Consider the following 12,029-nt stretch of genomic DNA (forward strand, 5'->3'; position numbering starts at 1 on the left):
AAAAGAATATGTTGTGAGAATTAAATGAATTAATGCAGATAAAGTGCCTAGTGGTTATCTCCACCTTTCCAAAACTGTCCTCTAGATGAGCAGTTCAGGTTGTAAAGGATTTAATCTCTGTTACAGACTAAAATCTTACAGAAACAACTTGAAAACGCCGGGGTTAGGTCAAATTAGCGTTCAAGGCCGCATTTGCTCTTTTGTGCTGCTGTTCTGTTAGGAATTACCAGCTGGCCCTTGTGCAGGGGGAGCGACTGTATCCAGCTGTTTCATTTGGCATCTTGTTCGCCCTCTGCTGGTTTCTCACAGGAAGAACAGGAATGCTAAGAACTATTTCGTCTGACCCTGTGAGATTTTTTTTTTGTTTATTTTTGTTTTGGGAAATTGAAATTCCAGTTGAACTCCCTATTATAAAAAACATTCAAAGAAGACATGTGAAAAATTTTTTTGCGGGGATCTTTTTTTTTTTTTTTTTTTTTTTTTTTTTTTGAGACAGAGTCTCGCTATGTTGCCCAGGCTAGAGTGAGTGCCGGGGCGTCAGCCTGGCTCACAGCAACCTCAATCTCCGGGGCTCAGCGATCCTACTGCCTCAGCCTCCCGAGTAGCTGGGACTACAGGCATGCGCCACCATGCCCGGCTAATTTTTTGTATATATATTTTTAGTTGGTCAATTAATTTATTTCTATTTTTGGTAGAGACGGGGTCTCGCTCAGGCTGGTTTCGAACTCCTGACCTTGAGCAATCCGCCCGCCTCGGCCTCCCAAAGTGCTAGGATTACAGGCGTGAGCCACCGCGCCCGGCCTGGGATCTTTTTTTTTTATTTCAGAATCTTACGGGGGTAGAAATGTTTTGGTTACACAATTTGCTTTTGGGCAGTTTGAGTCAAAGTTATATGCGTGCCCATCGCCAAGATAACGTGCATTGTACCTATTAGGTGTGAATTTACCTGTTCCCTCCTCCTGTCTACCACCTGCTTGGTGTCCATTGAGTTTCACTACTCTAAGTGCATGTGGGTATTGATCAATTAGTTCCAATTTAATAGTGAGTACACGTGGTATTTGTTTTTTCATTCTTGCAATACTTTGCAGTTCCATCCAGGTTGTTACAAAAGGTATTAGTTCACCATTTTTATGGCTGAGTAGGACTCCATAGTATACATATACCTCATTTTATTAATCCATTCATGTATAGATAGGCACTTGGGTTGATTCCATACCTTTGTGATTGTGAATTGTGCTACCATAAACATTCGAGGATATGTGGGTTTTGACAGATTATATTAATTTGAATTACTGTAGGACAAGGGGGTAGAAGGAAATCCCAGGTTAATTTCTTTTTATATACGTCTTACTGTTTAGTTCTTCCACTCTGGGTTGTCTCATAGGTATAACGGTACTACATTGCAAATTCAGGAAGGAGAATGCACGTGAACATATCCTGGAACTCTGCTGACTCAGAGCTGAGAGCATCCCAAAAGACTGAAGGAGACCACAGAGGGCGACACCTTCCACTTGTAACCAGACCTATTAATTCAACAAAATATAACAGTGTTTTCAGAACCATAAAAGGCTTCGTTTTATTTACAATTTCTGTATAATACCTATTGTAGGAAATGCTCAAAGCTTCTAGGCATTACGATGGGAGCAATTCATCTAAGTGCCGATTACTTCCAGTGTCCCGGTCCGCGTGGGAAATGCACACGAGGTGGCCGGTTGCACACAGGGAGGTGTTAGCCCCTGTCACCAGCCTCCGTTCTTCACAGATGCTGTTTGTCTTTGTCTGGCATGTTTTACATCCCCCAGGTCAAAATGAGTGGCAGATAACCCAAATCTGCGGCTTCTCTGGGGTTTTATGTTAATGCTGGTAGAAAGAAACGCTAGGGTCACAACTCTGGGGTCATGAAAGCCTGAGCCTGTCTACGACTCGGTTCTGATCCCACCCACTTCATATGAGGTGGGCACCCGGCATCGTGGGCGTGGAGAGAGGGAGACGGGATGGAGTATGTTGTTTGGAGGTGGAATCTGCTGGAGGATTGAATCACCGGCAAGAGATGAACAAAAGGGAAGAGTCAAGAATTACTTCTGGATTTCTAAATTAGTTCCTGATGAATGTGTTACCATTTGCTAAAATAGGCGGAGAACCAGTAGCGGGGTTGGAGATGAAACCAGAGCTGTGAGGTGGCAATCTGGAGTTCTGTTCTGACAAATGGACCTTGAGATACCTGTGAGATAGCCGAGTGGACATGTCAGGTGTGCCATTGTGTACGCGACTTTAGAGAAAGGGAGAGTGAGGCTGAAGATATTAATTTAAGAGTTGTGACATAGTTTATATGTAAAGGTATTGGAGGGGCTGAGAATGTTTAGATACAGAAGACATTGAAGGTAAAAGGGCCCAGGACCAAGCTCTGAGGAGGATCAAATTTTGCTAATTGAGTAGAGAAGGAGAACTTAACAAAGAAGAGGCAAGGTAGGAGAAAAAGTAGAAAGAGGATAAGGAATCACAGAACTGCAGAGAAGACAGTTTCAAAAGGGCCTAGTGGTTGACTAAGTAAAAAGCTGATGAGAATTAGAGAAATTTGAGGTCAGAGACACATTCATTGGGCGCAGCAATACCCAGGGCACTAGTGAAGTTGACCTCAGCGTTTTCAGTACAGCAATGGGCATGAAAACTAGTTTGGAGAAAGTTAAAAAAGAATAGTGGTGACAGCAGTGTAGATGATCTTGTGAGTTCATGGGAAACTTCTTACCCCCACCCCTACACACACACACACACACACACACACAGTACAAATAGCAGCAACTATTAGAGAATTAAAAAATTTTTGAGAGACTGTCATTGTATCCCCTTGTACAAAATTGTATTTCTTAGGAATTTGACTCCTAAATTATCAATCAGAGCTCAGAATTGTGAATATAGTAACAAAAATAACGAGGGGTCTTTAGGTATAAAGGTGGAAGAGCTACTCTCATTTGCATTCCTTGATTTTCTGATCCACATACAATCCACCTACATTATTCACAGTCATGATTTCTATAAAGTTGCTGCTAACACTGAATTGGCAAATAATGAACTATTGCTCCAAGGAGAAATACCAGGTTAGGTTCCTGTGAGCCCCTGGGCATAACATTTTTGCCAACTGAAACATTGTTCTCATTCTATAGGATTGTTCGCCAACATCCTTGTAAAACAAGACAGTCTCATCAGCATTGTAAACCTACTCGTGTATGTAACTTTTTCCTATATAACACTTGGCAGCTATGTTTAAAATTTTTCTGCAGCCTCCTGATCTGCAGAACCTGCCTTGCCTGCAAGTTTGACATTTTTCATGCTCTGTTGCCTTTGGAAACACATAAACCAGCCAGCACTAGTGCGGAAGAGTTTAAGATTTTCCTCACCCTGGGTGTGATGGTTAATTTTATGTGTCAACTTGACTGGGCCACAGGGTGCCCAGATATTTGGTTAAGCATTGTTTTTGGGATTATCTGTGAGGGAGTTTCTGGATGCAATTAACATTTGAATCAGTACACTGAGTACAGAAGCTTTCCCACTTCCATCTGCTGAAGGCTGGAGTAGAATAAAAGGCTGAGTAAGGACGAATTCTCTCTTTCTGCATCACTGTCTTCAAGCTGATGAGATATTGGTCTTCTCTTGGCCTTGGACCAGGACTGAAACTTACATCATCACCTCTCCTGGGTGTTGGACTCAGACTGGAGTTATATCATTGGCTTTCTTGGGTCTGGACTTCTTAACCCCTATAAATGTATGAGTCAATTCCTTATAATAAATCTCTCTCTCAACCAGCCCAAGCAACATAGCAAGACCCCACCTCCACAAAAAAATTTAAAAAAATTAGCCAGGAATTTGAGCCCAGGAATTTGAGGTTTCAGTGAGCTATGATGACACCATTGCACTCTACCTGGGCAACAGAGCAAGACCCTGTCTCAAAAAAAAAAAAAAAAAATCACCAGCAAAAAGCACAGAAATGTGGAAAACATGCCACTAAATTAAAAAAAATGATGCTGATTTATGATTTATGGTATAAGAACTGAAACAAGAAGGGAGAACTTTGCCTTGTTTAACCTGAGCTGCAAAGGTGTGCACATGGCAACTCAAATTTTTCACCACTGAGCACATGTCCCAAATGATAATGAAAGTGACATCTGTATTGATTTTCGGGATATAAATAAATTTTAGCAAGCCGGCAAATTGGCAAATACAGAATCCATGAATGATGAGGGCTGACTATATTCTGGCTTTGGAAAAACCAATACCATATACTGATTGTTAGTTCAAATCTGATTAAACTGATTGTTGTAACATGACGTGCTTTTCCAGCTGGTGCTAGCACACTATTCCATCTGTAATCCAGTTCAATTTCTCCCCATCAGATCACCATATGTAATAAACTCCACGTGTGTTTTGACATTGCAGTAGACATGGATGGAGTAGATCTGCTGGGAATGTAAACCACCCGTCCATGCAATTCGTTTGGGCCTTCAGGACCTATTACTCTGGGTTAGGCATCTGGTACTGTCCCTTGATCAAAGAGTGCTTCTGGGCACCTCAACGGCATGGAGATGTGAGTCAGAAAACAACCATTTTGTCACGGGCAGCACAGTCGCATAGTGGTCTCATGTCCTGTAGTTAGGCGGTCAGTTTCTAACAAGGTCCAGTAGCAAGCTACGAGCTGTTTCTCAAAACAGAAATTGTTAGTAACATAACACAGCATAGCTTTGCCTTAAACCCTGTTCTCTGTTCAAAGTTAGATTCGAGGCCGGGCGCGGTGGCTCACACTTGTAACCCTAGCACTTTGGGAGGCTGAGGCGGGAGGATGCCACTGCACTCTACCCAGGGTGACAGAGGGAGATTCGGTCTCAAAACAAAACAAACAAACAAACAAAGACAAAACAAAGTTAGCTTCAGGATCCATAAAGACTTCTCTTGCTCTGGGACCCACTCAAAGATGGCAACCAAAAATATTTCAGTTCACTGAGTATATGTGCTGCAGAAAAAGACCTAAATGTAATATATTAGTAGATAGCCTCCAAAATCCATAAAGTCTCATCAGATGTTGTGATCTTTTTTAACAGTAGGAGATCCATATTTTCATTGGATTTTCTTCTGACACTTTAGCAGGCATATGTCTTAACTGGACATCCAAGGAATTTCCTAATTCCAGTTCAGCCATATAAATGTCATGAAAATAGTGGGCAAGCAGGAGGCTGTATACATGGTAAGAATATTAAGTTTTCAAAAGATTTCCTTTGGTAAGGCCAGGGCAGAAACGAGGCTAGATAGTGATGGTGTCCTACTGTCCCTGCCAGGTGAAAGCACAGTTTCTGGTTTTCTCTGTTCATCGAATCAGAGGAAAAAAAGAAAAACATTTTCCAGATTCATAGCAGCATACCAGGTACCTGTTCATGTGCTACCTGCTACAATAAAGAGATGATTTGCAGACACGCAGCTGTAATTAAAGTCACACTCTGTCATAATTAGGCTTAGGATTAGCCACCGTCGTGTTCCAAAACCTGTATCTGTTCTGCAAAGGCCCTACAGCTGAATTTAATAGGAATGTCATCTCGTCATCTCTCAAAATTTTTAAGAAGGTGCCAATTCCTACAATTCTCCAGGAATGAGTGATTGCTTTTTGCTCACTCTCTGAGTAGGGAAGAAGAGCTCAAAGGGCCTCCACTCGGCTCTTCCGCCCACGGCTGTCCTTGTCCGCGGGTCGGGACAGCGTGGGGATGGAGCCAGTTGTGAAGGCAGGAAGAAAGGGGAAGGTTTGTTAGTAGCTGCGTCTGTCTCTTTTATCCAGAAAGCAAAAACTTGCTCAGACACTTCACAGCAAATTGTCATTTCATATCTAATTGACAAAATCTTGCCACTGACTCTAGCTGCTCAGGCAACTAGGAAATCAAGTCTGTGTTTGAAATTTGCAGTTTCTATACTGGAGTGCAAAGGAGAAAGCTTTTGGGGATCATATGTGGGTTTACTGCAACTCCTTATAAGCTAGGGCCTCATCACAGGCGTGGCACTCTGACCCTTGCTATCAGTTACCCCGGGGGTCTGCTACTTTCTGGCCTTCCTGAGCATTACAGCTGTACCCATGCGGCTCAGAGTTCTGTGAAGAAAACAGGCAATGCCATAGGGAGAAAGTTCTGCTGTTAGATTGCATTTTTCTATTCTCTCACCATCCCTCCGCTGATAAGAAAGCAGTGAAGCCTCCCGTTATGCACCGTCCCGGGGAAGGGTGGATGCGGCCCAGCAAAAACAAGCGTTATTTAGCGTTATTTAGTTTAAAATATGATTTTAAACTCCTTAGCTAAGATATTGGCCTGAAAGCCAAGCACACTTGCTTTTCAAGAAGTAGGCTTGGTAGAGAAAATACATGCTTTAGAAAATCCAAACTTCAGGATCTAGAGGGCAAGGACATAGCTCTGATTAAAATCAACTCTATCCTGAGGGTGGGAAATGGTAGCTCTTCCTGAGCCCAGCGGAATAAACTTGGAGGGACCAAAGTGAGTTGAGAGTTTGTGAAGTGCCCAAAGCACCTGCCCAGCCTCCAGAGAGGGCGCCTGCACTAGCGTCCAGGCTGGGGACAGGCCCGCAGGGAGGCCCCACGCCGAGCAGGGGGCAGAGCAGCAGAGTAACTTGGGGTCCAGGTGTTCCAGGTGCAAGGGCCGTACAGTCCTGCGCCCCACGCACGGTCAGGTCACAGTTCCCGGGCCTGGGAGAAAGTGGAGACATCAATGCTGAGGGGAGCGGGGCAGGGGTGTGAGGGAGGGGCCTGGAGGAACACGAAGGATGAGTGGACCCGGTGGTTTCGCCAGGGGCCACGGCGCGGGCCAGGGATATCAGCCACTGAGGCCAGCCCTCCATACCTGAAACCAGGTGGGAGGGCCCCTCTCCCCTTCAGGGGCCAGCAAGAGTCGGAGAAAGGCTAGGGTCCAGACCCTCCTTCCTTCAATGTTAGGGAGTTACCGAAGTCGCCCAGGAATTTAGGACTCCATGTAGAGAGAAAGGTAGCAAAAGGAAAATGGGCAGGACCCTAAAATTCCCTGCACATTTACTCTCCAGAGGCTCTTCTACTCTCGAAGGGATTCTGAAGTGGACACGTGTGTTCTCTGGCGTGTATGGATACGTGACTTGACAGTTAGTTGAGCTTCAGTATACAAAATAAAGTACGTTGCTTTTCCTCCACATCCAGATTGTGATGATAAATTTCACACCATCTGGCCAAGCATGTGAACTGGGGACTACGGTGCGATGCGATTTGCGGCAAACAAAGGAGTGATTAGAAAGCAGTAGGAGGCTGGGTGTGGTGGCTCACGCCTGTAATCCCAGCACTTTGGGAGGCTGAGATGGGAGGACTGCTTAAGCCCTGGAGTTCGAGCCAGCCTGGGTAACATAGCAAGATCCAATCTCTACAAAAATAAAAATTAGCTGGGCATGGTGATGCACACACACCTGTAGTCCCAGGTACTCAGGAGGCTGAGGCAGGAGGTCATTTGAGCCCAAGAGCTCGAGATGTCAGTGAGCTATGATTGTGCCACTGCACTCCAGCGTGAGTGACAGTGAGACTCTGCCTGCCCTGCCCTCCCCCCAAAAAAGCAGTAGGAACAGAGAAAAGAAGCATCTATCTCTTCCTGGGGAAGAGAAATAAATTCAAATAGGAAATTATATTTGAGATGGTTGAGGTGGGCCCCGGAGGATGAGAAGGCAGGGAGGGAACAGCATCCTAAGAACAGCTGTGAGAGCCACCGAAGGGCACGCGGTGTCGGGCAAAGTCACGACGTCAGGGCGGTCAGAGCACGCGCTCCCCGGGCAGCGGCCGGAGCTTTATTGCAGACTTCTCTTTCCAGGGAGTTGCAGCCATCGACCTGCACAGACCGCAAGTGGCCAACGTCTTCACCTTGGTGGTCACCCGTCACTGGGGAGGGCGACGGGAAGCGGGAGCAGCCTCTCAGGGCGCGGAGGCAGGCGGCAGAGCGGATTCTCGAGGTGGAGTGGCCGGGGTGGGACGCGAGAGCCGACTCTGCAGGGTGCGGACTTCGGGAGGGAGGGCGCAGAGCCACTCGGGCTCTCTAGCCGGGTGGTTGCGGCGCTTTTACCGCGTGAAGGGAGCTGTGGGAGCCCCGTTTCCTGAGGAGTCCCTGGGGTGCTGCCGGGTGAGCGGGCGGCGGCCCTGCCCGGGGAGGTTGGCCGGCGGGAGCGCGCGCAGCGACCCGTAGTCAGGGCGGACACGGGACAGTGAGGTGATTGGGATCCGGGAGTTCGGGAGTGCCCGCGAGACAGGGCCGTGGCGGCGGTGGCAGGCTTCCTGCAGGAAGGGCCCCAAGCTGGGCGGGAGGAGGGGGGCGTCCGCGCAGACAGCGACAGGCCCAGGGCGCCACGGGCCCAGGGCGCGACTGGCCGAGGGCGCCACAGGCCCAGGGCGCCACAGGCCCAGGGCGCCACAGGCCCAGGGCGCCACAGGCCGAGGGCGCGACTGGCCGAGGGCGCCACAGGCCCAGGGCGCCACAGGCCGAGGGCGCCACAGGCCCACGGCGCCACAGGCCGAGGGCGCGACTGTCCGAGGGCGCCACGGGTCGAGGGCGCGACGGGCCCAGGGCGCCACGGGCCGCGGGCGCGACGGGCCGCGGGCGCGACTGGCCCAGGGCGCCACAGGCCCAGGGCGCCACAGGCCGAGGGCACGACTGGCCGAGGGCGCCACAGGCCCAGGGCGCAGGCAGCAGCACGTGTGACAGCTTCAAAGCAGAGGAGAACAAAGGAACGGAGCAGGGACTGGAAGGGGCTCCGTGAGCGAGAGAGGGGGTGAGGCGAGCTGCGCAGCGCAGGGTGGCCAGGGATCCGGGTAGCATTTGAGGTCACATTAACCCCAAAGGAAGGGGTTTTCATTTGCATAAAATTCTCGGACTGAGGAGTGAAGAACAGATTAGGAGAATCCGAGAAGGTAACAAGGCTAGTCCGCCTAGGAAGACAGTGCCAAGAGTGACTCCCGGGTTTCCTGGGCGGGACGCAGGGTGGCTGTTGGACCGTCCTCAGGGTGTGGCAGCACAGTGCGGGGTGAGGGACACACGGAGGCGCCCGCAGCACAGGGGGCAGGAGCGTGAGCCAGCGCATCACACCAGGGAAGGGCTGCCAGGCATTGAAGACCCAAACTAGGACAGCCTGGTGCCAGAAAGACGAGGGAAGGAGTGTTTCATGAAGGAGGCATTTTAATCACTGTAAGAAAGCAGTAAGAAAAATGGTGAAGGTGTACATTGGATTTCATAACCAGAAGAGTATTAGTAACTCCACCAAAAGTGTATTTTTAGGGCTGGCCGAGGAAGATGCCAGATTGGAGTGGGTTGGAGAATGAAAAGGAGGTGAGAAATGAAGCCAGTGGAATCAGGAGACTGGCTGTGGAAGGTGACATTTCCATTTTGGGTCTATTGTGTGACATTGAAGTGGAGATGTCCAGAAAGAGTCAGATGTAAAAACCAGAGCCAGGGGAAGATGTCTTGGGTGAAAACTAGATCTGGTTTGCAGCGATGTGCAGGGGGTTGCTGAGACATGGGGCTACGCTGAAGACACCTGCCCACAGGACAGATGAGCGGCTGGGATTAGCTGAAATCGCCAAGCAAGAGTGTGAAGGACAACAGCAAAGGACAGAATCAAAGGCAGACGCTGGAAGAATACAAACATTTAAGGGGCAGCCCAAGGACACAGCCCTAAGAAGACACTGAGATGACAGAGATGTAGGAAGACCAGGAGAGCATGTTCTGGAAGCTGAACAAGAAGACAGTTTCAGGAAGTGCAAAATGTACAGATAAGGCAGATTAAGATTAAAACCAAATCTTTAGATTTAATTTTTAAAGATCAGGCCGTGCGTGGTGGCTCACGCCTGTAATCTAGCACTCTGGGAGGCCAAGGCGGGCGGATTGCTCGAGGTCAGGAGTTTGAAACCAGCCTGAGCAAGAGCGAGACCCTGTCTCTACTATAAATAGAAAGAAATTAATTGGCCAACTAATATATATAGGAAAAATTAGCCGGGCATGGTGGCACATGCCTGTACTCCCAGCTACTAGGGAGGCTGAGGATTGCTTGAGCCCAGGAGTTTGAGGTTGCTGTGAGCTAGGCTGACGCCACAGCACTCACTCTAGCCTGGGCAACAAAGCGAGACTCTGTCTCAAGAAAAAAAAACAAACAACTTTTAAAGATCACTTAGGATGTCAGGAGAGAAATTTCAGTAGGGTACTAGAGTCAAAAGCCAGATTTTAAAGGGTTTTTTCAAATATTGAAGAATTAGGTAGATAAAATAGATGAATACTGATTTCTATTGAAAGACATTTAGCTACAGATACAGGCTGCTGTCAAAAAAAAAAAAAGAAAGACATTTAGCAACATATATAACAGATCAGTTAATATTCATTATATTTATACATCAATATAATAATAACATAAATTAAAATATTAATATATTATTATTTATATTAATCAAGATATTATAATTATATTGATGAAGTATCCATTTCTATCCATGAAAATATTACTATAATTAATGTAATCATATTATGCATAATTGTTATTAAATAATCCATACATTATATATTAGTAATATATACATAACTTATGCATTATATTATTAAATGCATTATAATGAATTATAGATTAACATGTTGGCATAATTAATATATTAGTTATATAAATATATATTCATATGTTATTCTAATTATTTTAATAATTATATTGGTTAATACAATTAATTTTAATAATAGCAAATTAATAGGAAAAAGGAACACCACCCAATTAAGAATGGCAAAGGATATGTATATGCAATTCACAGTAAAGGAAGTACAAGAGGCTAATAATCGTGTGAAAATATAATCAACCTTACAATCAGGAAATTGGATTCACTGTAAGAAAGCAGTAAGAAAAATGATGAAGGTGTACATTGGATTTGGTAACAAGAGGAGTGTTAGTAACTCTACCAGAAACATATTTTTAGGGCCAGTGGGGGAGGTGCCAGATTGGAGTGGGCTGGAGAATGGAAAGGAGGTGGGACATGAAGCAAATGAAACAAAGATACAATTTTTCCTCACAGATTGACTAAAATTTGAGTGTGATGATACCAAGTGTGGTGATACCTACAAAGAAAAGGAAGCTCAGTCATTTTCAGCAGTGCTCTTTTTGTCCTGGCAGGGGAGTTCCCTGTTGTCCAATAACTGCGAAAGCTGGCGTGGAACGAACTGAACTGGTCCCACTGGTAAAGTTAATCCTAGCCGATACCGTTTAAGTGATCTCTGCAGCTAACTCGCGACATAATCAGAAGCCATCTGCAGAGCAGAAAGCTGATGTGCCACGCTGAGGACACCTGCCGGCCGGCCGGGGTGAGCGCGAGGGGACCGCGGGAGACCGTGGCGGGAGACCGTGGCGGGAGACCGTGGCGGGAGACCGTGGCGGGAGACCGTGGCGGGAGACCGTGGCGGGAGACCGTGGCGGGAGACCGTGGCGGGACACGCGCTCCGCAGAGCAGATCGTCTCTGTGAAGGTTCGTGGACCTGCCACTTTGGTAAGGACCGAGGCAAAGGTTTTGGATTGCACCAGGGCATCGTGTCCAGATTAAGAGACAAATTGCTGCACCTTGCGTCTCTTACCACGAAGAAGAAAGTTCCAGCCCTGTGGCCTTTCCAGCGGCCCCGCCGCCCGCCGGCCGCGCTCTCAGCGAGAGCCTGGGAGGGAGGTGAGGGAGGAGCGTCACGAGGAGCTTCTGGCGAGCTCCCGAGGATTACTGCGTCGACCTTTCTAGAACAACGCCTGGTGTGTTGCTGGGCCCCGTAACGGCAGAATGGTTTCCCACGAGGCCACGCACCGTGTTACTGCCTGTTCCAAGACTGCCCCTCCTGAGCTGGGCTCTGGAAGCCAGGGGCCGCAGGGGCAGTCCGTGTGGCATGGACGTGCTGTGACGTGACAGTCCGAGTGACACCGCCAAGATGCGTGGGACGTCAGCCCAGGTTCCCGTGACCGCCGCCCCGGCTGTACCGACA

This window comes from Microcebus murinus, chromosome 25 (genome assembly GCF_040939455.1).
Source record: "Microcebus murinus isolate Inina chromosome 25, M.murinus_Inina_mat1.0, whole genome shotgun sequence".
NCBI classification, from domain to species: Eukaryota; Metazoa; Chordata; class Mammalia; order Primates; family Cheirogaleidae; genus Microcebus; species Microcebus murinus.